Raw genomic sequence first — 26,455 nt, 5'->3', positions numbered from 1 at the left:
TGGCACAGGGGCGGCCGGGTGCAGTGAGTAAAGCAGGCATCGGTTTTTAGGTTGAAAACAATGGAGGAACCGGGGGGGGGGTTCACTCTAGCGTTGCAGGCAGGCTCAGCGGGGGCTTCTCGGGACAGCCACCACCTGGGTGGGCTCGGCAGAGGGTCACCTGGGAGTCGCTCCTGCACTGAGGTTAGATTCCTTCAGGTCCTGGGGGCTGCGCGTGCAGTGTTGGTTCCAGGCGTCTGGTCCCTTGTTACAGGCAGTCGTGGTCAGAGGGAGCCTCTGTATTCTCTCTGCAGGGGTCACTGTGGGGGCCCAGGGGGGTCGTCTCTGGCTACTCACAGGCTTGCAGTCGCCGGGGAGTCCTCTCTGTGGTGTTGGTTCTCTGCATCTCGAGCCGGGGACGTCTGGTGCAGAGTGTAGTGTCTCACGCTTCCTGGCAGGAAATGTGCAATCTTTGGAAGTTGTTTCTTTGTTGCAAATAAGTAGCTGGTTTTGAACAGGGCTCCTGTTCACAGGAGGTTCTTGGTCCTTAGGTTCAGGGCAGTCCTCTGAGGCTTCAGAGGTCGCTGGTCCCTGTCGGATGCGTCGCTGTTGCAGTTTTTTTTTAGTCCGGCGACAGGCCAGTACGGCTGGGTCGAACGCAGTTGTCGTCTCCGTCTTGTCTGCAGGGCTTCAGGTCAGCAGTCCTTCTTGGTTTAGGTTGCAGGAATCTAGTTTCCCAGGTTCTGGGGAGCCCCTAAATACTGAATTTAGGGGTGTGTTTAGGTCTGGGAGGGCAGTAGCCAATGGCTACTGTCCTGGAGGGTGGCTACACCCTCTTTGTGCCTCTTTGCAGTGGGGAGGAGGGCACATCCCTAATCCTATTGGGGAATCCTCCAAACTCAAGATGGAGGATTTCTAAAGGCAGGGGTCACCTCAGCTCAGGACACCTTAGGGGCTGTCCTGACTGGTGGGTGGCTCCTCTTTGTTTTCCTCATTATCTCCTCCAGCCTTGCCGCCAAAAGTAGGGGCAGTGGCCGGAGGGGCGGGCATCTCCACTAGTTGGGATGCCCTGTGGTGCTGTAACAAAAGGGGTGAGCCTTTGAGGCTCACCTCCAGGTGTTAACAGTTCCTGCAGGGGGAGGTGAGAAGCACTTCCACCCAGTACAGGCTTTGTTCCTGGCCAGCAACATGTCTGGTCTGTCGCAGGCTGGCAAAAACTAGTCCGCCTACACTAGAATTCTGGTTGGCATTCAGGGGGCATCTCTAAGATGCCCTCTGGGTGTATGTTACAATAAATTGCACACTGGCATCAGTGTGCATTTATTGTGCTGATAAGTTTGATACCAAACTTCCCAGATTTCAGTGTTACCATTATGGAACTGTGGAGTTCATGTTTGACCAACTCCCAGACCATATACTCTTATGGCTACCCTGCACTTCCAATGTCTAAGGTTTTGCTTGGCCACTGTATGGGCATAGTACTTATGCCCTCACCTGTGGTAGAGTGCACCCTGCCTTAGGGCTGTAAGGCCTGATAGAGGGGTGACTTACCTATGCCACAGGCAGTGGGAGGTAGGCATGGCACTCTGAGGGGAGTCCTATGTCGACTTAGTCATTTTCTCCCCACCAGCACACAAGCTGTGAAGCAATGGGCATTAGGGGCAATAGGATTAGGGATGTGCCCTCCTCCCCACAGGGAAGAGGCACAAAGAGGGTGTAGCCACCCTCCAGGACAGTAGCCATCGGCTACTGCCCTCCCAGACCTAAACACACCCCTAAATTTAGTATTTAGGGGCACTCCAGAACCTAGGAAACTAGATTCCTGCAACCTGAAGAAACGAGGAGGACCGCTGACCTACAAGCCTGCAGAGAAGACTGGCGACCACAACTGCTTTATCCCCAGCCCTACCGGCCTGTCTCCAACTTTGAAAACCTACAACCAGCGGCGCATCCATCAGGGAACAGCGACCTCTGAAGCCTCAAAGGACTGCCCTGGATTAAAGGACCAAGAAACTCCCTTGAACAACGGCCCTGTTCAAAACCAGCTACTTCTTTGCAACAAAGAAGCAACTTTCAAAGACTTCACGTTTCCCGCCGGAAGTGTGAGACTTCACACTCTGCACCCGACGCCCCCGGCTCAAGATCCAGAGAACAAAAACTACAGGGAGGACTACCCGGTGTCTGCGAGCCAGTGAGTGACAAGAGACGACCCCTCCCTGAGCCCCCACAGCGATGCCTGCAGAGAATCCAGAAGCGCCCCCTGACCGCGACCTCCAACAAGGGTCCGGCGCCTGGAACCAACACTGCACCCTCAGCACCCAGGACCTGAAGGAACCAAACTTCAGCGCAGGAGTGACCCCCAGGTGACCATCTCCCTTGTCCAGGTGGTGGCTGTCCCAAGAACCACCCCCTGTGCCTGCCTGCCTGCACCACTAGAGTGACCCCCAGGTCCCTCCATTGAAACCAGACGCCTGCTTTGCACACTGCACCCGGCTGGCCCTGTGCTGCCGAGGGTGTATTTTGTATCCCTACTTGTGCGCCCAATCCTCCCTCCCTTCCCTCCCTCCATCCCCCCCCCCCCAGTCTGCCCCTAAGGACGCAGGTACTAAATTGCTGGCAGATTGGAACCAGAGCACCCCTGTTCTCCATAGGCACCTATGTGTTTTGGGCACCACTTTGACATCTGCACCTGACTGGCCCTGAGCTGCTGGTGTGGTAACTTTGGGGTTGCCTTGAACCCCCCAACGGTGGGCTGCCTATGCCCCAGAACTGAGACTTGAAAGTGTTTTACTTTCCTCCTAATCTAACCTTTACTTACCTCCCCAGGAACTGTTGATTTTTGCACTGTCCATTTTGAAAATAGCTTATTGCCATTTTTGCAAACACTGTATATGATAGTGCTTTTATTCAAAGTTCCTAAAGTATCTAAGTGAAGTACCTTACATTTAAAGTGTTAACTGTAAATCTTGAACCTGTGGTTCTTAAAATAAACTATGAAAATATTTTTCAATATAAAAACCTATTGGACTGGAGTAAGTCTTTGTTCCTCATTTATTGCCTGTGTGTGTACAACAAATGCTTAAGAGTACTCTCTGATAAGCCTACTGCTCGACCACACTCCCACAAATAGTGCATTAGTATTATCTGATTTTGCCACCTTCTTACCTGTAAGGGGAAACCTTTGGATTTGTGCAGACTATTTCATACTTTGAAATAGTATACACAGAGCCAACTTCCTACACATGGCCCCAGAGGTTCACACTCCTACTAAAGTCTTCTGCCCACCTCAACGACCAATAGGTTTTGTGACTCCTAAGGACTTGCGGTTCTTACTCCCTATCAGTTGGTGGATACTGCTCAGAACTCCGAGGCTACAGCTCACTGTTAGGTGCCTTTGGATTCCAGCTCATCTTCTGATCACCAGATTTCATTGGGACGGACTGGATAAGAACCAGTTTTTTCATCCATACAATGTGAGTCATAAAACTTCTTGGTACTAGAAATTGTTTATCCTCCAAATCCAGAGGGTAAAGTACATTGCGTATTTTGTTCCTCATCAGACAACCACATGAAGTCTTGTGTTTTTCCTTCACTTTCTTTTGCCTGTTATTGAAAGTCTTACTGTTACAGAAGCGGCAGCCTCCACTTCATATGTTCTGGAGAACGTAGCAAGGGTGAAAAGGACACTTAGTGATTTCATACCTGAAACGCCCAAAAAAGGCTCAACCATGTTGTCCTTCTAAAGTCTGACCTAAGCAGGGGAAAAGGCTGTAGAGTGTTGTTTGCTGCCCCCAGTTCCCATCTCAACCAGACCTGTATTTTCCTACTTGTATCTTGTTGTATCATACAAAAGTTAAGTACTTCGAAATTGACTGAGGTTTACCTTCCATTAGAGAAACCTTTCAAAAGTCTGTGTATGGATACCTACCTTCCATAAGCCACTACTTTGCCATGCAATCATCCACAACATTTTAGTTCCACTACTTGAGGAAATCGGCGTAGTGACGTCTGTTCTTTTCTGTGCCACACGCTGATGTGGAGAAGAGATACCCTGTTAATTTTTTAAGTGTATTGGACCCTTTTGTCTGTTTTTTGTGTTGACCCTTGGCGCCTCATGATGTCCCCGAAGAACGGGTTCAAGCCTTGCGAGGCCTGTCCCCATATGATGTCTGGGACAGATCGGCATCCGGTCCGTTTGTGTTTGTAGTGCAACCCGAAGTTGTGCTTTGAGTGCCAGGCCATGCACCCGAAGGCTTTGAGGGAGCGGTCCCTAAAGCTCATGAAGGCCCGACGCTCGACTCTGCATCGTTCATGGTGTCACTCATGAGGAGTGTCTTGAGACTGTTCGCGGAGTCACCACCACTCATCATCATAATATTCGTGTCATTCAGGTCAGAGAAAGAAGTCGTCAAAGAAGGCCAGGCGTTTTCCAACTTCACCGCATCGCTCAGCCGATGCGACGTGGGAGGAGTGTCCTTGCTGTGCTCTGCACCTCCCCAGTTTTCCGTGAGCCAGGGCGACCCTTGCCAAACTCAATGTGTTTTGAGGCCATGCGCCTCATATTTGGTCATTCTGACCCTTCTGTGGCACCTTCGAGGCCTAGGGGTTCATATGAGGGCCCTTTTGGTTCCACGCCAGCGTCTTTGGCCTCTGCCCCCAGTGGTCCCTCCGGATCCTTGCTGACCCTGGTCGTGCCATCGCGACCTTCCCCGACACCAGCTAGGTCATCAGTGCTTCTGACATTGGTGGTGCACACGATCAATGTTGACCCAATTCTTACCCACGATGACCCGGAGAAAGAACGGCACCTGCCGACGCTGCTTCTGACTTCGATGTGGTTCTCACCCCAGATTGGGTTTGGACCCTTATTACTATGGGTACAAATACAAGGAAGGATAGGAGGGGACGCTGGACCCTTTAGAATACCAGCTAGATAACCCTGATTTGGACTGGGCACAGAAATAGGGTGAAGCTAATGGTCTGGATACTTCTCCAGATGCTGGCATGCATTCTCCTCCTACCGTGGCTACGGTGGAAGGAACCTCTTATTCTGTTGTGGTCAGTAGGGTGGCTGAGGTCATTGACATGGAGCTGTCCACTGTAGCGGTCAGGACGAATCTCCTGACGGAGGTGCTTCAAGCTGGGGCTTCTACCGCCAAGCCTCCCCTTCAATTAAGCCCTTATTGATGTCCTTCCGGGTACTTGGTCCAGACCCAGACCATGGGCTCCTGTAAACAGTAGAATTGCTCGCCCCCATCAGCCTGCTCCAAACGACCCTAAATTCCTGGCCCAACACCCCTCACCTGAGAGCCTTTTCATCCAGGCATCATTGTCATCTGGTGCATTACTTTCCACTCCCCCGGATAGAGAATCAAAGACGAACTTGGTAAGAAGATGAGGTTTTCTTCCTCCAGTCTGGCGTTGCGGTCGGTGAGCACTGCATGCCTTTTGTGCTGCTTTAACCACTGCTTGTGGGATACGGTTGTGCAAGTTCTGCCGCAGATCCTGGAGAAGACCCGGGCTAACATCTCCCAAGCCTTTGCTGATGGGAGAGATGCAGCTAAGTTCACCATTCCCTGTGAAATGGACACAACCAATTCTACAGGTAAATGAGATGCGTTGACGGTGGCCTTGAGGAGCCATGCCTGGTTGAGGGCATCTGTTTTTCCAGGAAATGTCCAACAGACCCTCATGGACATGCCCTTTGATGGCACCTGTCTCTTTGGGGACAAGGCGGACTCAGCGCATGAGAGGTTTGAGTGCCGGGCTATGGCTCGATCCCTTGGCCTCTCTGTTTCACCTCACCACCAACAGTCCATATTTTGCCCCTTTTGTGGCAACGGAACGGGCTTCCTGTTGGGTCCCTTTTACAGCCACCGGGGATGCAGAATCCTGCAGGCCCATGGGACAGGAAAACACAGGTTTGCCCACTCCACCCTGGTGCAGCCTCCAAACCTTCCTAGTCAGTACCCACCCTCATATACCAGTTGGTGGCAGGATTCGCATTCACCTGCCCCACTAGGAGACCATCACGACAGACAGGTGGGTTTTGCATATCATACAAAGGGGGTAATCCCCACCGGCCAGGCCTCCATCTTACGGCCCCTTACCAGATGATCATCTGGCAATTCTCTGCTAGAAAGTCATGGCTCTCTTCGCCAAAGATGCCATAGAGAGTGTCCCTGTGCCAGAAGTAGGTTGTAGTTGTTATTCCTGCTACTTTCTGGTGCCCAAAAAAGGCAAAGACTTATGTCCTATCCTAGACCTTTGGGCCCTCATTCTGTTCTGCAAGAAGAAGTTCAAAATGATCACTCTGGCTCAAGTCTTGTCTGCCTTAGACCCAGGAGACTGGATGGTAGCGTTATACTTGCAGGGTGCTTGTTTCCATATTCCCATCCTGCCTGCCCACGGGTACTGTCTACGATTCCTAGTAGATCACGAGCACTTTCAATTTACTGTGATCCCTTTGGGCCTTACCAGCACCCCTCGGGTGTTCACGAAAGTGATGGCGGTGGTTGCAGCTCATCTGTGCAGGTTAGGGGTTTCGGTCTTCCCCTATCTCGATGACTGGCTGTTGAAGGCAGACACGCCCCAGAAAGTTGTCTCCCACCTTCAGACTAAGGCGAACCTCCTGCATACATTGAGGTTCACTATAAACATGCCAAAGTCTCACTTGACTTCCTATCAGATGCTCCGTTTAATCGGGGCTGTTCTGGACACAGTGCAGTTTCGGACCTATCCTCCCAAAAAGCGAATCAAGAATATTCATGCTATGATTCTGATGTTTCAGCCTCTATCCTGGCTTTCGGTGAAAACAACTCAGAGGCTGCAGGGCCTCATGGCGTCCTGCATCCTGCTAGTGACACATGCCAGATGGCATATGTGGGCTTTTGAATGGGACTTAAGTTCCAGTGGGCACAGCATCAGTGTAATCTCTCCGACATGGTCTAGATCTCGGAGGGGACTGTGAAAGATCTGCTGTGGTGGCTTTGGAATCTGGATCTCTTGCTTCCCCAACCAGATATCTCAGTAGTGACAGATGCCTCACTCCTGGGATGGGGCGGCCACATAGGAGAGGCGTAGATCATAGGCCTCTGGTCTCATGCGGATTCTGGGCCCAACATCAACCTTCTGGAACTCCAGGGAATCACGCTTGCATTGAAATACTTCCCTCTCTCAAAGGGAAAGTAGTGCAAGTGTTCACAGACAGCACTACTGGCATGTGGTACTGCAACAAACAGGGTGGAGTAGGGTCCTGGACACTTTATAAAGAGGCTCTGTGATTCTGGACATGGCTGGCACATCAGGGCATATCACTGGTGGTTCAACATCTGGTGTGATCCCCAAGCGTCAGAGCAGACAAATGCAGTCATTGAGTCAGTCGATCTAGAATGGCGTCTACATCTAGAAAAGGTGCAAGGTCTCTTTCACAAATGGGGAGAGCTTTGGTTATCTGTTCGGCTCTGTAGAGAGCACTCAATGTCAGCTGTTTTGCATGTTGAAGTTTTCATGACTGCACTCGCTCTGCAACGCTTTTAGTCTTGAGTGGATCTTGGGCTTCCTTTACGCCTTCCTGCCAATACCACTTCTGGCCCAAGTAATCTTTGTGGCTCCAGACTGGGCACGGAGAGTACGGTATCCAGAGCTATTGAGCATGGCCACTGATCTTCCAGTCAGACTGCAAATTAGGGAGGCACTTCTGGTGCAGCAGCAGGGGATGGTTCTCCATCTGAAGCTGTCCAATCTTCGCTTTCCATGTGGCGATAGAGCGGCGGCAGTTGATGGCTTTTGACCTTCCACACGAAGTCTGTGAGTTTATCTTGGCAACCAGGAGTCCCTCCACCAAAATGGTATACGCTTGTCGGCATCAATTTGTGTCATGGTGTAGAAACAAGTCTCTTGATTTCCTCCACCGACCCTTTTCTGTTACCTGTATCATTAGCTCTTCGGAAGGTATGTATTTCCAGGATGTCGGCTCCGAAAAAGTCGGGGTTGAAGCCTTGCAGGGAATGTGGAGGTTGCATGTCTGTGACTGATCCGCACAACGATTGTCTTTGGTGCCTCAGTTCCGATCACGACTTCCAAGAAGGCGGATCCTGCCAAAAGATGAATACGAAGGCATTGAAGGAACGCGAGGCAAAGCTTTTCTTGGCAAGGTCCAAGAAGGAGAGGAAGCAGCACCATCGGTCCTCTTCTGGAAAGTCATCCCATAAGAAGTGACGTCATCGTGACTCCCGACGTCAGTCCAGAAGTCGGTCGAGGTCTCCATCGTCCCGGCACCAAAGGTCTTGGGAAGTGAGTCCGACTGTGTCCCCCTCAACCTGCGACGCCGCAAACGTCCCCGGCCCCGTCAGTCTTTGAAGTTGTGGATCCTCAGTCATCTGGCTTCGCCGGTGCATCCTGAACCTGAAGAGTCCAGCCCGGCACCGGCTCCACAGGCTTATCCTTCGTTCCCGGCTCCGGGTGCGGATCCTGCGGCATTCCTTAATGCCATGTTCCAGATTTTTCAAAATATGGCTCCGGGAGGTGGTGCGCCGGCTGGCCCCACTGGTCCCCTGGCTTTCAATCTTGTTCCAGCTCCATATAAACCGACGCCGTTTATACCATTTTGTTTGGCTGGAGATTCAAGTCAGGCCCCTCTGCCGACAGTGCAGCCCTCGACGTCGAGGGAGAGACCTTTGATGCTGGTGTTGGAGGTGATGGGGTCGGATGTCGGCATCGGATGCGGGTGCCTTCTCCATGGCGCTTATGGATCCATCTGCAGCGTCGGTGGATCCGGAGAACCTGTCATGACGCCTTCCCGGCACCATTCACCGACGTTGCTCTGCTCCATGACTTAGACTTTTAGAGGAGAGGGAATATCAACAGCAATTCCTCGAAGAAGGGGAGATCACTGACCCCCAGGGTGATTTCCCTGGGTTGGACACAGCAAGTGGTCTTGAAACCTCTCAAATATGATCTGCCATCCCCTGATGAATATACAGAGGAGGCAGCCTCTTACCAATCTTATTAGGAAGGCCGCAGCATTTATGGATCTTCCTTTACCGACGGCGCAGGTGAAGACCAACCTTTCGACTGAGGATTTGCATTCTGCTACAGCCGTGGTGGATCCTCTTTTACCATTTAATGAAGCCCTGATGGATCCGATCGAAGAGGTTTGGAAGAAGCCTGTTTTTTTCTTTGTCTGATAGTAGGTCGGTGGCCAGGCATTATAGATCTGCGCCTGGGGACCCGGAGTTTTTATCCAAACACCCTTCACCAGGGAGCTTGGTGGTGCAAGCATCCTGCTCTTTGAGGTCGGCCCCTGGTTCGTTTCCGGGAGTACCCTCGGACCGGGAATCCAAATGGATGGACCAATCGGCCAGGAAGGTGTGTTCTTTTTGCAGCATGGCTCTAAAATTGCCAATGCAACATGTATTCTGGGCAGGTATATCCATGCCATAATGGATGCGACGAAGACTGTACTTCCGGACATGTGCCAGGATTTGTGTAGTCTTCTTTCGGACGCTCGGGTGGCGGCTACACAGGTTATTGTGACAGGGCTGGATACCACGGACTCTATTGCAAGAGCCATGGGGACTTCCGTTGCCTCCAGACGGCATGCGTGGTTACGCACTTCCGGATTTTCGACAGACGTCCAGTCTATGTTGCTGGATCTGCCCTTTGATGGGGCAAAACTGTTTGGTTCAAAAGCGGACTCTTCGCTAGAGCGCTTTAAAGAATGTAGGGCCACAGCTAGATTTTTGGGTCTGCAGGCTGCTGCTACCCCATTTCGATCTCTTAGACGGCTGCATGTTTTTGGAAGAGGTTCTTCCTTTCGTGGGAGATCGCAGCAGTCCTCCAGCCTCCCTTATCGCTCATACAGGGGGCGGGGTAGAGTCGGCACAAGAGGTGCCACCCAGCAGCAGCACCCTTCCTCTTCCGCTGGAGGGTTACCTCAAGGAAAGAAGCCCTAGTTCTCTCACCATTGTTTCTTATACCTCTCCGGTAGGGGGAGGCTTTCACTCTTTCTTCCCATATGGGAGTCTATAACAACAGACTTCATCAGTTTGGTGAGGAGAGGTTACGCCCTTCCCTTTCGGGAGATCCCGCCTCACTTCCCTCCCCGTCTTTCCTTTTTGTTCAGAAGATCATCTCTTGCTGTTACAACAGGAGGTTCTCTCCCTATTATTGAAAGGTGCAGTGGGGTTGGTTCCACAGTAAGAAAGGGGTCAGGGGTGTTATTCCAGGTACTTCCTGATCCCCAAGAAGGATGGTCATCTGAGGCCTATTTTGGACCTGAGGATTTTGAATTGGTTCCTCAAACAGGAGAAATTAAAAATGCTGACTCTATCACAGGTGCTTTTGGTGTTGGACAAGGAGGATTGGATGGTGTCGGTCGGCTTGCAGGATGCTTATTTTCACATTCCCATTCTCAAGTCGCACAGGAAGTATCTCTGGTTTGTGGTAGGATCGCAGCACTACCAGTTTGCGGTCCTCCCTTTTGGTCTTACTTCCGCACCACGGGTCTTCACGAAGGTGATTGCAGTTGTTGCAGCACACCTCAGGAGGAAGGGAGTAGCAGTATTCCCTTACCTGGACGATTGGTTTATCAAAGCTGAGTCTCCGGGGCTTGTGCTGCGTCATCTGCAGCTGACAACCCAGTTGTTGTTCAGTCTGTGTTTTTCAATAAATGTGCCCAAGTCTCACCTAGAGCCCTCTCAACGTCTCCTGTTCATAGGGGCAGTACTGGACACAACATTGAATCGAGCCTTTCCTCCGCCACAGCGGATACGGGACATTCAGGCGCTGGTTTCAAGAAGGAGCAGTAGTTCTGGTCCTCAAGGTCCTTTGTTTGCTCGGTCTGTTCGCTTCTTGCATTCTGTTGGTCACACATGCACACTGGCATATGAGGGCTCTTCAGTGGTGCTTCCGCAAGCAGTGGCTTCAGCACAGAGGAGATCTCGGGGAATCGATGAGGGTCTCCAGAGACACTGCAGCGGATCTCCGATGGTGGGCTGTGGAAGGCAACCTTTCTCAAGAGAAGCCGTTCTCGCAGCCAACTCTGGTGGCCACGGTGATAACGGATGCCTCCACCGTAGGGTGGGGAGCTCATCTGGAGGATCTGGAGATCAAGGATCGTTGGTCTCCAGTAGAGCAGAGGTTTCATATTAATCTGCTGGAACTACGGGCGATTCGTTTGGCCCTCAAGGCCTTCCTCCCTTCCCTTTGCGGTCAGTCAGTTCAGATTCTGGTGGACAACACAACTGCGATTTGGTATATCAACAAACAGGGGGGTGTAGGGTCGTACCTTCTTTGCAGAGAGGCTCTGCGACTCTGGTCCCGGGTGCGGGACCATCGGCTTTGTGTAGTGGCAAACCATTTGGCCGGGGTCCTAAACGTACATGCGGACAAGCTCAGTCGCTTCTTCTCGGACAACCACGAGTGGTGTCTGCATCCGGATCTAGTTCTTTACATCTTTCGGATGGGGTTTTTTCCCTGAATAGACCTCTTTGCCACTCGAGAATGCGCATTGTCAGTCGTTATGCAGCCTCCAGTATCCGATGCAAGGAGCGTTGGGGGGGCGCGTTTCAGATGTCCTGGTGCGACCAGTTGCTTTACGCGTTTCCTCCCATACCCTTGATTCCTCGGGTTTTGAGGAAGATTCGGCAAGACCGGGCCCAAGTCATTCTGAAAGCTCTGGATTGGCCATGAAGGGTGTGGTATGCAGACCTTCTCCGACTCACTGTACCCTCCGCTCCGTCTCCCTCTCAGGGCAGACCTCCTTTCGCAGGGGCAGGTTCGACACACCACCTACAAAGCCTGCAGCTTCATGCCTGGCGATCGAACGGGGCAACCGGAGTTCCTTTTCTCTCCCACCGAAGGTGGTGGACGTTCTTTTATCAGCCAGACGACACTCCACCAAGTTGGTCTATGCAAGTAGGTGGGCTAATTTTGTTCGTTGGTGTGGGGAGAAGAAAATGTATCCCTTAAGTGCCCATCTTTCTGATGTTTTGTTGTTCGCGTTGTCATTGGCTCAGCGTGGTTGTGCTTTGCCCACGGTTAAGGGCTATCTTTCGTCCCTTTCGACTTTTTTATATCTTCCAGATCAGCCCTCCCTATTCAGATCTCCTTTTGTTGTTCGATTTTTGAGGGGGCTTACTAATAAATTTCCTCCCAGGCCTTTTATTATGCCGCAGTGGGACTTGAATTTGGTGTTGACTTCCTTGCTGCCCATTAGGATATTTGTTTTTCAAAACGGTGGCCATCACTTCGGCTAGACGTGTTAGCAAACTGCAGGCTCTTTCTGCTCACCCGCCTTTCACCACTTTTTATAAGGATTAGGTGGTTTTGAGGACCAGGGTGGCTTTCCTCCCCAAGGTGTGGTGTCTCCATTTCACTTGGGACAATCAATAACTCTCTTGACGTTCTACCCTCCTCCTCATCCATCTAAGGAGGAGGAAAGACTCCATCGTCTGGACCCTAAGAGGGCTCTCAGTTTTTATGTCGACAGGACGAGAGAGTTCCAGTTGGATGAACAACTCTTTATTGGATACGTGAGGAAGGGGAAGGCCGTCCACAAGAGAGCGATCTCCAGGTGGGCCGTTCTTTGTATTAAAATATGTTACTCATTGGCAAAGAAGGATCCTCCTGAGGGGATCAGGGCTCATTCCACCAGGGCCAAGTCAACCTCATCGGCTTTGGCCAGAGGTGTTCTGATGGTGGACATCTGCAAGGCTGTGACTTGGTCTTCCCTCTACACCTTTGTGAAGCATTATTGTTTGGATGCAGAGGTGCGAATGGATGGCAATTTTGCGCGGTCGGTGCTGCAGGATTTCCTGGTTTGACCAGACAGACACCCTCCGAGGTGGTACTGCTTTGGGACTCTATTCATTAGGTGAGGAATCCACAGGTAGTTGTATCCATCAGAAGAGCAAGTTACTTACCTTCGGTAACGCTTTTTCTGGTGGATATATTAGCTACCTGTGGATTCCTCACGGTCCCTCCCGCCTCCCAGTTGTCTGTCTGGTCATACCAGGATCGGCATGGGTGTGAAGAGACGAAGAAAGGGAAGGCGGTGCAGAAGTGTAACATCTCACGATGGGTGCTTCTTTGCATCAAAAAGTGCTACGCTTTGGCTAAGAAGTTTTTTTTTTTTTTTTAAATACGTATTTTTATTTATATTTTTGCCAACTTCATAGGGATTCGAGAGGTACCCATAGTTTGTGGGTTCCCCTGGAGGAGAACAAGAATTTATCCCAGACGACTCGGAGAGGCATCGGTCGACTGCACCATCGGCTTCAGTGGGGCCTATTCACCCAAGGTCTGATTCGGACCCTTTTTCCTATGGGGAGGAATTGGATGGATCCCTGGACCATTATGAATACCAGGATGACCATGCTGTGGACTGGGAACAGGATTTGGGTGGAGCCAGTGGTCTGGATACTTCTCCTGACGCTGGCATGCTGTCTCCTCCTAGTGTGGCTACGGTGAAGGAAGCAACTTACAGTATGGTGGTCAGTAGGGCAGCTGAGGTGCTTCAGCCTGGGGCTTCTACTTCAGAACCCCTTCTCTCATTCAATGAGGCCCTCACCGATGTCCTTTTGGGTACATGGTCCAAACCCAACACAGGGGCTCCTGTGAACAGGACTATTGCTAGCCGCCATTGGCCTGCACCGACCGACCCAAAATTCCTGTCCCAACACCCCACTCCTGAGAGTCGTGTTATCCAGGCTTCCACTTCTTCAGGCGCATTCCCTTCCGTACCCCAGGATAGTGAATCCAAAAGGCTGGAACAATTTGCCAAGAAGTTGTTTTCTTCCTGCAGCCTCGCACTGCGGTCTGTGAACACTGCATGTTTTTTGTGACGTTATACCCACTCCCTGTGGGTTACAGTTGCGCAAGTCCTGCCGCAGATACCGGAGGAGGCCCGTGCTATCGTCTCCCAAGCAGTGAAAGATGGGAGAGATGCAGAAAAGTTCACTATCCGTTGTAGGCGGGATACGAGAGACTTTCTGGGCAGATCGGTTGCAACAACAGTGGTCTTACGGCGCCTTGCCTGGTTATGCACGTGTGGCTTCTCGGGGGATGTCAAACAGTCACTCATGGACATGCCCTTTGATGGCACAAGTCTCTTTGGAGACAAAGCGGACTCTGCCTTGGAGAGATTCAATGATTCCCAGTCTACGGCTCGGACCCTTGGTCTTTCCTCCGCCACTCGCCCACCGCATTCAGCTTTTCATCCATTTCGTGGAACACAGAAGGGGCACCCTGTCATAGGTCTGTCCATTCCACCTCTGACAACCCCCCCCCCCGCTGCAGTCTCCAAACCCTCCTAGTCCCGTCACTCCTACCCAGTTAGGGGCAGGATCCGCCATCACCTGCCCCTCTGGGAACTTATCACCACTGATGGGTGGGTTTTGCAGATCATTCGGAAGGGCTACTCCTCCCCACCCTCCTTTGGAATCTGCAGCACCACACATGCCACCGTCCTCCCATCATCTTCCGGAGGATCATTTTGTGCTTCTCCACCAGGAAGTCATGGCTCTCTTGGCCAAGGGAGCTATAGAAAGAGTCCCTGTGCCAGAAGTGGGTCGTGGTTGTTATTCCTGCTACTTTCTTATACCAACGAAGGACAAAGGCTTACATCCAATCCTAGATTTTCGGGTCCTGAACTACTTCCTCAAGAAGGAGAAATTAAAAATGGTCACTCTGGCTCAGGTTCTTTCTGCCTTAGACCCATGAGACTGGATGGTAGCGTTGGACTTGCAGGACGCTTATTTTCACATCCCCATCCTGCCTGCCCACAGACGTTACCTACGATTCATGGTAGGTCACGAGCACTTTCAGTTTACCAGGCCTTACCACCGCCCCTCTGGTGTTCACAAAAATGATGGCGGTGGTTGCAGCTCATCTGTGCAGGTTAGGGGTCTCAGTTTTCCTCTACCTCAATGACTGGCTGTTGAAGGCGCCTTCTCCCCAGACAGTCGTCTCTCACCTTCAGACTATGGCGAACCTCCTGCACAAGCTGGGGTTCACTATAAACGTGCCGAAGTCACACCTGACTCCCTCTCAGACGCTCACTTTCATTGGAGCTGTTCTGGATACAGTGCGATTTCTCGCTTATTCTCCAGACAAGCGAGTCCAAGACCTTCAGGCTATGATTCAGATCTTTCTTTCAGCCTCGGTCTTGGGTTTCGGTGAGTGTGAGCCTGCTGGGCCTCATGGCCTCCTGTCTCCTGCTAGTACACATGCCAGATGGCATATGCGCACTCTGCAGTGGGACCTAAAGTTCCAGTGGGCGCAGCATCAGGGAAATCGCTCAGACATGGTCCATATCTCGGAGGGGGCTGCGAAAGACCTGCAGTGGTGGCTTTAGAATCCAAATTGTGTCAACAGCAGATCCCTCTCCCTTCCCCAACCAGATATATCTATAGTGACAGATGCGTCACTTGTGGGTTGGTGTGGCCACATGGGAGAAGCAGAGATCAGAGGCCTCTGGTTTCCGGCGGAGTCGGGCTCCACATAAAAATGCTGGAGCTCCGGGCAATCAGGCTTAGGTCAAAAACATTCCTTCCCTCTCTAAGGGAAAGTGGTGCAGGTGTTCACAAACAACACTACCGCCATGTGGTACTCCAACAGACAACTCGGTCCTGGACCCTTTGTCAGGAAGCACTACGCCTCTGGACATGGCTGGAATATCAGGGCATTACGCTGATGGTTGAACATCTGGCTGGCTCTCAACGCCAGAGCAGACAAACTCAGCCGCCGACGCACAGTCGATCACGAATGGCGTCTCTATCTGGAGGTGACGCAAGGTCTCAAGTGGGGAGAGCCTTGGTTAGATCTGTTTGCCTCCGCAGAGAACACGCAATGTCAGCTGTTTTGCACGTTGGAATTTTCGAAGACGGCACTCGCTCGGAGACGCTTTTCATCTCGAGTGGAGCTCCAGCCTCCTGTACGCCTTCCCGTCTAGCCCTCTTCTACCCAGAGTTCTCAAGAAAATCAAGTACGACCGGGCCCAAGTTATCTTGGTGGCTCCGGACTGGGCTTGAAGAGTGTGGTATCCAGAGCTATTGAGCATGTCCATCCATCCTCCACTCAGACTGCCTCTTTGGGCGGATCTTCTGTCACAGCAGCAGGAGACGGTTCTCCACCGGCACCTGTCCAACCTCCACCTTCATGCGTGGAGATTGAGCTGCAACAGTTGAATGCATTTGCCCTTCCACCCAAAGTCTGCAATGTTTCTTGGCAGCCAGGCATCCATCGACTAAAACTGTATATGCCTGTCGTTGGAATATATCTTGTGGCATGGTGTACCAACAAATCTGTTGATCACATTTGTGCCCCTCTGTCAGAGGTTCTTCTGTTCATTATTTAGCCCAGCAGGGCTCTGCTTTGGGCACCCTTAAAGGTTACCTGATCAGCCCTCACTCTTTAAATCTCCTATTGTCAGTAGGTTCTTAAAAGGGCTCACCCACTTATTATCTCCCACTCCATTTATTATGCCTCAGTGGGATCTTAATCTTGTACTTACTTATTTAATGTGTACCCCCTTTGAGCCAATGCATAATTGTCCCTTGCGGATCCTCGCATTCAAACTGTCTTTCTTTGTCGATATCACCTCTGCTTGCAGGGTGAGTGAGCTCCAGGTGCTTTCTTCAATGCCTCCAAACTTGTCTGTACACCCTGACAAAGTGGTGTTACGCATTAGAGCTTCATTCCTTTCTAAGGTATTTACACCATTTTATGTAGGCCAGTCCATCACTTTGCCTACCTTCTACTCACTCCCACACCCTTCCCATGAGAAGGGGAGAGACTCCACTGTCTGGACCCAAAAAGAGTGTTGGCGTTCTACCTCCATTGTACTAAAGATTTCCAGGTGGACAATCAACTCTTCGGCTATGTGGGTGCTAAGAAAGGGAAGGCGGTGCAAAAGCATATCATCTCTCGATGGCTGCTTCTTTGCATCAAAATGTGCTACACTTTGGCTAAAAAGCAACCTCCTGAAGGCTTGCGTGCTCATTCCAACAGAGAAATTGCGGCTTCCACTGCGTTAGCACGCGGAGTTCCTGTCCTGGATATCTGTCGGGCAGCTACATGGGCATCCCTGCACACGTTTGATAAGCATTACTGCCTGGATAGTCAGGTCCGTCGAGGCGGCTACTTTGGTCGTTCAGTCCTACAAGACTTTCTAGTATGATCTTATCTTTGTTCGCAGCCCACCACAAGGGATGGCATTGCTTGGGTATCAATTCTAAGGTAAGGAATCTGCAACTAGAAGTCTCAATCAGATGTACAGGTTAGTTGCCTTCGGTATTTGAAATATCTGGTGGGAGACACATTCTAGTTGCAGCTTCCTTACCGCCCGCCCATCCTCCCCGCTTTGCGATATTATTTCTGGGGACAGGTGTTCCACCCTTTCAGGTCCTTAGCTCTGTCACACCAATCTCAGTGTTCTTAGCGGCTCTGCGCTCTGGCGTGGAAAGTCGTTAAAAGAAACTGACATCACTGCGGGAGGGCGGCGTCAGTGTACTACTCCAGACGTCATCAAGGCATCAGTCGATGCCTGCGGAGTCGAACAACGCCACCTACAGACCCCCAAGGGTATTGCTCGAAGAAAAATCTCCAGATACAGTCTAACGCCTGGGGGGAAATTCTAAGGTAAGGAATCTGCAACTAGAATATGTCTCTACCAGATATTTCATTACCGAAGGTAAGTAATTTGTACTTTAGGCCATTTGTGAGCTTGCATAAGGGGTCGCACCCCTTATCAGTATAAAGGTTTAAAAAAAATGTAACAAAAAACCCTGGTTTCTAGTGGCTTCTGCACCCCACCCCCTGCCAAAAGGGGCAGATCGGCCTAATTAATAAAGGCCAATCTGCCCCCTGGGGGGGGGGGGGGGGGGGGCAGAAATGATCTTTTCAAAAAATTGCTTGAGGGGGGAACAACCCTTGCCTAAGGGGTCACTCCTGTTCTCAATATAAATAAAAGCATCCCTGGTGCTTAATGGCTTCTGCCCTCCCTGGGGGCAGATCAGCCTATTTCTGATGGATACAACTACCTGTGGATTCCTCACCTAATGAATACTCCCATTGCGCCAGCGTTCGACGGAAATCTTCTTCCTAGCTTCTGCACGTCGACGAGGACGTCACAGTAGCCCACGCGACGCTGTCTGACGTCATACAGGCAATAAGAGGTCCTCGCCGACGTCAGTTCACTTTTTTCCGTGCCATTCGAAACGGTTATCTTAGAGGGAGCTACTGTTGCTGTTCGACAGTTACAGTGTGTTTTTTGGATCTATTTTTTTCTTTGAGATTACAATGTCGCAAAGAAAGTCAGGATTCAAGCCCTGCCGTGAGTGTGGGGGCAAAATGTCGGTAACTAACTAAGACTGTTTGTGGTGTCTTAGTTCCGATCATGATGTTGACAAGTGCGATTCGTGTCAACATATGAATCCTAAGGCCCTGAAGAGCGCGAGGCTAAGCTTTTTCTGGCGAAGTCGAAAAGGAAGGAAAAGAGATGTCATCGAAAATCCTCGTCACCGAAGACTCATCGGCGTCATCGGGACTCCCGGCGTCATCGAGAATCACGGCGCCGGTCGAGTAAAGAGAGGTCGAGGTCACTATCAACTCGACGTCTGAAGACTTGGGAGGTCAGTCCCACTGTCACTCCCCATCCAGCGACGCCGTTGCCTTCTCCAGCCTCACCGACTTCGCCCGGGTCATCGGGCCAACCACCTTCAGTGTTTGAGGTTCCGCAGCCTCAAATATTTTCTCCGTCGTTGCAGACGTCGAGGTCGGTGTCGCCTTCGAACCAAGCACCCCAGTACCCGGCTTTCCCGGCCCCTGGAGCTGATAGTACCGCATTTTTAAATGCAATGTTTTCCATCTTCCAGCAGATGGCTCCAGGTGGTGGACCGGCTGGTCCTTCGGGCCCTTTGGCCTTCAACATGGGTGCTCCGGCTCCGCTTCGACCGGCACCCTTTATGCCCTTTCTCCCCCTGGGGAACGTGGGCTCGGCGCCGGTATCGGCTCCGGTGGCTCCTGAGACTTCGGCTCCGGTGGCTTCGATGTTTCAACCAGTGGCGCCGTCTAGACCTCCTGCAACTCCGAAGCAGTCTTCTCTCCATGCGACTCCTCGATCGGAGTCGTTCGTCAACATCAGCTGACGCCATGTCGACGCCGAGGATAGAGGAGAGGCTGCACTCGAGGAGGCTTGCTCTCCACCTCCTTGAAGAGCAGGAGTACCAGAGACAAAACATGGAGGAAGGAGAGATTGAGGACTCTCGTGAGGGTCTCCATGGGCTGGACACTGCTAGTGGCCTAGATACTTCCCCCGAGTGGGACTTGTCATCTCCTGGGGAGTATACAGAAGAGGCGGCCACTTTTTATTCTGTTATCAGGAAGGCAGCTAGCTTCTTGGATCTTCCTTTGCTGGTAACTGAAGCCAAGCAGAATTTGTTGACAGAGGTGTTGCACCCGGCCTCTACATCGGCAGAACCACTTTTGCCGTTCAATGAGGCTTTGCTGGACCCTGTTTTGGAAGTCTGGAAGAAGCCGGGGTCTTCTTCAGCTGTCAATAGATCTGTGGCTAGGAGGTATCGGGCTGCACCGGCTGACCCTGGTTTTCTTACCAGACATCCAACACCTGAAAACTTGGTGGTCCAGGCTTCCTGCTCGGCAAGGTCTGCTCCTGGCTCTTTTCCATCTGTGCCCTCGGATAGAGACTCCAAGAAGATGGACATGGCATCCAAAAAGGTGTTCTCTTCATGTAGCATGGCATTGAAGTCCACCAATGCTACATGTATTTTAGGAAGATACATTTATGCCCTGATGGACGAGATTGCATCAACGCATACGGAGGTCCCTCAGGGGCTGTTAAATCTAGTATTGGACGCTCAGGCAGCTGCAACTCTGGTTATCCAATCTGGGTTGGATACAACTGACTCCATTGCTAGGGCAATGGGCACTGCTGTAGTTACGAGGAGGCAGGCTTGGCTTCGTAACTCATGATTTTCCTCTGATGTGCAGTCAACCCTACTGGACCGTCCTTTTGTTGGGAACAAGCTCTTTGGTGCCAAGGTGGATTCGGCCTTAGAGAGGTTCAAGGAGAGCAGGGCCACGGCCAAGTCGCTGGGCTTGCAAGCCACTTCTTCTGCCTCCTCCAGATTTTTTAGGAGGATTTGATTGTGGCTCCTCCTCCTCCTCCTTTCGAGGGAAATTCCAGAAGCCTACCTCTGCTCTCTCCTATAGATCTTTTAGAGGGAGGGGTAGGGTCCGTACCAGGGGAGCCTCTCAGCAGCACTCTGCCTTTTCCTCTTCCTCTGGAGGGGTGCAGCAGGGGAAGCAGCCTTAGGCTTCCACCAATTCCCACTCACTCCACTCCTTTAGGGGGGAGGTTACTGAATTTTCTCCACAAGTGGGAGGTCATAACTTCAGACTCCTGGGTTACCAGCATTGTGAGAAAAGGCTACACCCTTCCCTTTTGGGACTTTCCGCCCCCCATCCCGCCCCGCCCATCTTTTTGTTCAGAAGAACACCTCCTGTTGTTGGAACAAGAGGTTCAAGTCCTCCTTTCAAAGGGCTCGGTGGAGTTGGTTCCAGAGCAATAAAGGGGTCAAGGTTGTTATTCAAGGTACTTCCTGATTCCCAAGAAGGATGGTCGTTTGAGACCAATCCTGGACCTAAGGATCATGAATTGGTTCCTCAAACAGGAAAAGTTCAAGATGCTGACCCTAGCTCAGGTGCTTTTGGCACTGAACAATGGAGATTGGATGGTGTCTGTCGACTTGCAGGATGCTTACTTTCATATCCTGATACTCAGGTCGCACAGGAAGTATCTCCGTTTTGTGGTGGGGTCGCAGCACTATCAGTTTGCGGTCCTCCCGTTTGGTCTTACTTCAGCACCTTGCGTCTTCACGAAGGTGATGTCGGTGGTTGCGGCAGAGCTCAGAAGGAATGGGATAGCAGTATTTCCTTATCTAGACGACTGGTTGATCCAAGCCAGGTCTCCGGAGCTCGTGTTGCATCACCTGCAGTCGACAACCCAGTTGTTGTTCGACCTGGGCTTTTGGGTGAACATGCCCAAATCTCACCTAGAGCCCTCTCAGCGCCCCCTGTTCATAGGGGCAGTACTGGATACAACATTGAACCGAGCCTTTCCTCCGCCTCAGCGGATTCAGGACATTCAGGCGTTGGTTCCAATGTTTCAAAGTGGAGCAGTCATTCCAGTCCTCAAGGTCCTACGTCTGCTCGGTCTGTTTGCTTCTTGCATACTGTTGGTCATGCATGCTCGCTGGCACATGAGGGCTCTTCAGTGGTGCCTCCGAAGGCAGTGATCTCAACACAAAGGAGATCTCGAAGGCTCGGTGAGAATCTCCAGAGATGCTGCCATGGATTTGAAATGGTGGATTGCGGACGGCAATCTTTCCAGAGGAAGGCCGTTCTCGCAAGCTACGCCTGTGGCCACAGTAATAACGGATGCTTCCCCTCTAGGGTGGGGAGCTCATCTGTGGGACCTGGAGATCAAGGGACTTTGGTCTCCAGTAGAACAGGTGTTTCATATCAATCTGTTGGAGTTACGGGCTGTACGTCTGGCTCTCAAGGCCTTCCTCCCGTCCCTTCTTGGTCAGTCGGTTCAGGTCCTGACGGACAACACTACTGCGATGTGGTATATAAACAAACAGGGAGGGGTAGGGTCGTACCTTCTCTGCAGAGAAGCTCTACGGCTATGGTCCTGGGCAAAGGACCATCAGATTTGCTTGGTAGCAAATCATCTGGCCGGAGTCTTGAACGTACGTGCGGACAATCTCAGTCGCCATTTCTCGGCCGATCACGAGTGGCGTCTCCATCCAGATCAAGTCCAGTTAATCTTCCAGATGTGGGGGTTTCCTCGGATAGATCTGTTTGCCACCCGGGAGAACTCGCACTGCCCGTTATTCTGCAGCCTCCAGTATCCGGTACAAGGAGCTTTGGGGGATGCGTTTCAGATGACCTGGTGCGACCAGTTGCTTTACGCGTTTCCCCCCATACCCTTGATTCCTTGTGTGTTGAGTAAAATTCGCCAAGACCGGGCTCAAGTCATCTTAATTGCTCCGGATTGGCCAAGGAGGGTGTGGTACTCGGACCTTCTCCAACTCTCACTGTGCCCTCCGCTCCGTCTCCCTCTCAGGGCAGACCTCCTCTCGCAGTCGCAGGGGCAGGTTTTACACCCCCACCTCCAGAGCCTGCACCTTCATGCCTGGAGATTGAACGGGGCAACCTGAGTTCTTTCTCTCTCCTGCCTGATGTAGTGGATGTTATCTTATCGGCCAGGCGACACTCCACTAAATCTATCTATGCTAATAGGTGGTCTAAATTTGTGGTTTGGTGTGGAGAGAGGCAGATTGATCCCTTACGTGCTCATTTGTCAGATGTTTTATCTTTTGCTTTGTCTTTAGCACAGAGGGGTTGTGCAGTGGCTACTGTTAAGGGTTACTTGTTTGCCTTGTCAGCCTTTCTTTGTCTTCCAGACCAGCCTTCTTTATTTAAATCACCAATAGTACTTAGATTCTTGAAGGGCCTTATGAATAAAATCCCTCCAACTCCTTTCGTTATGGCTCAATGGGATTTGACTGTGGTCCTAACTTTCCTTATGGGGGTCCCCTTTTGAGCCTATGCATTCTTGCCCCATAAGATTATTGGTTCTTAAAACGGTTTTCCTGGTTGCAATTACCTCTGCAAGGAGAGTGAGTGAGTTGCAGGCTCTATTGGTAAAACCCCCTTATACATCTTTTTATGGGGATAAGGTGGTGTTGAGGACGAAGGCTGCTTTCCTTCCGAAGGTTGTTTCACCCTTTCATTTGGCCCAGACAATTACTCTATCCACGTTTTATCCTCCGCCTCATCCGTCAAAGGAAGAAGAGAGACTACACCGCTTGGACCCAAAGAGGGCGCTAAGCTTTTATATAGACAGGACAAAGGATTTCAGGCTGGAGGATCAGCTTTTCATCGGATACGTGGGAAAGAGGAGAGGAAAGGCAGTCCACAAGAGAACACTCTCCAGGTGGGTTGCTCTTTGCATTAAAATGTGTTGCTCTTTAGCAAAGAAGGATCCTCCTGATGGTATAAGAGCTCATTCCACCAGAGCTAAGTCGGCCTCTTCGACCTTGGCTAGGGGTGTTCCTGTGGTCGACATCTGCAAGGCCGCAACTTGGTCATCCCTTCATACTTTTGCGAAGCATTACTGCTTGGACTCTGAGGTCAGAAGGGATGGCCATTTTGCACGGTCAGTGCTGCAGGATTTCTTGGTTTGACCATTCAGGCACCCACCACCGAGTGCGGTACTGCTTTGGGACTCTATTCATTAGTTGAGGAATCCACAGGTAGTTGTATCCATCAGAAGAATGAGTTACTTACCTTCGGTAGTGACTTTTCTGGTGGATACATTAGCTACCTGTGGATTCCTCGCGGTCCCACCCGCCTCCCCGTTGCCTGTTCGGTCTAACCAAGTAATTCTTGAGTGTGCTCCTCTTGGTTTTGAGGATTTGTATATATTATGTATATATGTTTATATCTATATATATATATATAGTTAATATATTTATTTACTTTAAAAAAAAAAAAAAAAATGGTAGGTTGAATTCTCAGAATGTGTTTGTTTGGAATATCATTAAATATTACTATTGTTCTTTCATCTCAATGGCCTATTATTCTCAGGCACGTAAAAAAATGTTGGTACTCACGTCGGCGAGGACCTCTTATTGCCTGTATGACGTCAGACGGCATCGCGTTGGCAACTGCTCGTCGACGTGCAGAAGCTAGGAAGAAGATTTCCTTTGAATGCTGGCGCAATGGGAGTATTCATTAGGTGAGGAATCCACAGGAAGCTAATGTATCCACCAGAAAAGTCGCTACCGAAGGTAAGTAACTCGTTCTTTAATAGCATTATGTCCATGGCAGTGAAGGGGTTAAGGACATGAAGACAACACCCGCTTTAGCAAGAGGTTTCTGATGACCCCGGTGACAAAGTTGATGCAGGATACATTTGGGACTTTCCTATGGTAGTAGTATGACTATTTTGCCATTATCATGCTTTTGAATACTGTATTTGAGATTTAAGGTGACATTGCTATTTGCGTGCCCTCCACTTGAACGTCATATTGGTTCTGCATGGAATAGTTACAAGGTGTATTTTCTTTTCTAGGGAATGACGGCTCCAAACGGGAATGAACAAGAAGGAACTGACCATTTTTATCTCACGAAGAAAGAGGGGACATAAACATGGACTATGTTATTAATTTAGAGTTTGATAGGTTATGTGGAATACCCCTTCCCTAAGATTTCTGTGAAATAAAGGTTTATTTTTCTAATTTTAAAGGCTGCTGATTAATAAAATGGACAAAGGAAATGCATAATCCATGGCTCCGGTCTTGAGATTGAATCATAGTTCATATTTTCAATAATTATCAAAAGTAAATGTGCTTTGCTAATGTGTCCCTCATTAGTGCTGACCTACCATTAGTATTTTTTAGTGAAAGCTAACTACCCAACTGCATCTCCAATAACTTTTTTTTAACCAGTTTTAAATTGCATTTTCAATATCACAATCTTGAATAAATTACATCTATGAAAGTTACATTATCATTAGTAAAATCCGCAATCCAGCTACATCGTCATTAATAAAATAGTTTCACATCAGTATCAGCAGGAGTCCTTGGTTCAGTCCTTAAACAGCAACATTGGAAAAAACAAGTCATGTGTTGATGTTAACTCACATTCTGCCATTACCATAAGTGCTATTCAATCTTCCTATCTCAAGCAGGTACTGCAAACATTGAAAATCAACAGTGACATCCATGAAGCTATAATGGCCACTAGGAAGCTATTCGGGGACATCAAAGGGTGTAACAGAAGGGTGTTGTCACTCACCCATGGACAGGCTGGAAGGGGTTATGATGGAGGTGTGGGAATGTGGATAAAAGGGGATGGGGGAGGAGGGGGTTATGTCCCCGCCAGGGTAGGTTTAAGTACAGGCCACCAACTCTTGAATGTGTGCAAGTCAAGTAATAGTGCTTCCCATTCCACATTTCTGGGGTATTTGCGTAGTCCTCATATTTCTTGCCTCCTGAGCTCCTCTCCCTGTCCCCACTTCAGTATTGCCGCACACCAGTGGGCTATATCTAACAATACCTGGGCTTTCCAGTGCATGGCAATTAGTCTGCATGCTATCAGCAATGCTTGGTTTATAAACCGGTTCGCAGCTTTATCTGTTTTTGAGCACCTGAGCAATCCCAACAATCCCAACAGTGCAACTTCCATTGTGAACACATCCAGTCACCTCTCAGCAAGTTGGACACTGACACCCATAAGGTTACAGACTGAGCAACTCCAGAATACGTGCATCGTGTCAGCACCTGCATGTTGGCATCTCGGGCAAACAGAGGAGGACCCAAACATTTAGGACAGAGTTGCAGGAGTGAGGTAAGCTATATGAAATATATTATGCAGGATCTACTGAACTGGGTATTCTGCATCATCCTGGGGTATGTAAGTACTGTTTCCAGTATTTCCTTGTCGACTCGCCACCTAAGCCCCACTCCCTAAGGACTACATTTAACAGGTTGTGTGCGGTGTATGCTAGTGCACAAACAAACCAGGTGACAAGTCTACAGCCTCAACCCATTATATACAGTGTGTGTATGAGAGGGTGTTTATGGGGTTGCCATGGAGCCAAAGATGGCAGCCGTGGAGTAACTTTGCTCCAGGACCTGAATGCCGCAATCAACATTAATCCTGTCATCACACACACACACACACACACACACACACAGAGACAGACACCGTGCTGCATCAGACTGTCGACTGGCCAGAACCAACCTTGCATACCATACCGGGCATGCCCGGCACAGGGGGAGGGTGTAGGGAGCTGGCTACTACAAAGACCACAGCTGACACTAGCAGACTTTTACCCCACGGAACATGATTTTAGTCATCCTGCATACAGTGATCCAGCATCACCAAAACCTCACCCCCGTCCACCCTATCCCACACTCCATCATGGGGAGGAGCCTTGACACGGGCAAAGACCTCCAGCTCTCCACAGGACTTGGGTGAAAAACAGGCCACCATCCTACTTACCAATAAATCCTCTTGCTCATCAGTAGAAGCGCACATAAAGGAGATATGTGTGGAATTTGGTCTCCTTCAGAAGGACCTGCGAAAAATGACTTCCCGGTTCACCAACACAGAACGTAATATCACAGAGATGGTACCACAGCTGAAGACCCAAAAACAGACCACCCAAGACCTTCTGGACAAAGTGCACTTGTTAGGTACATGCTGAGTCATGCCAGGCTAACGCCAAGTGAAGCATGCCAATGAAACTCAGGACCAGGTTGTGACCCTGCCATTAGCAGACTACCTGTAAAAACCAAAGTCCACGGGCCAGCCCATCCACTTCTTTCTTCAACACTGTAGGCGGCTTTTTAATCAGTCTGCTCCACACTATTAACGA

At 50.4% G+C, this 26,455-nt stretch overlaps 1 long non-coding RNA gene across 1 annotated transcript in view; it reads left to right on the top strand.

Annotated features, from left to right (window-relative positions):
* The window catches only part of LOC138288418 (uncharacterized), a 78,036-nt gene extending 53,394 nt beyond the window's left edge, over window positions 1–24,642 (top strand). Inside the window, exon 3 of the long non-coding RNA XR_011202390.1 lies at window positions 24,146–24,642. This is a non-coding gene — a long non-coding RNA (uncharacterized lncRNA). The remainder of the gene's footprint in view (window positions 1–24,145) is intronic.
* The last annotated feature ends 1,813 nt before the right edge of the window (window positions 24,643–26,455 follow it).

Source organism: Pleurodeles waltl, chromosome 4_1, assembly GCF_031143425.1.
Source record: "Pleurodeles waltl isolate 20211129_DDA chromosome 4_1, aPleWal1.hap1.20221129, whole genome shotgun sequence".
NCBI lineage: Eukaryota > Metazoa > Chordata > Amphibia > Caudata > Salamandridae > Pleurodeles > Pleurodeles waltl.
The sequence above is the reverse complement of the archived record's forward strand: the minus strand, read 5'-3'. Positions and strand labels throughout refer to the sequence as shown.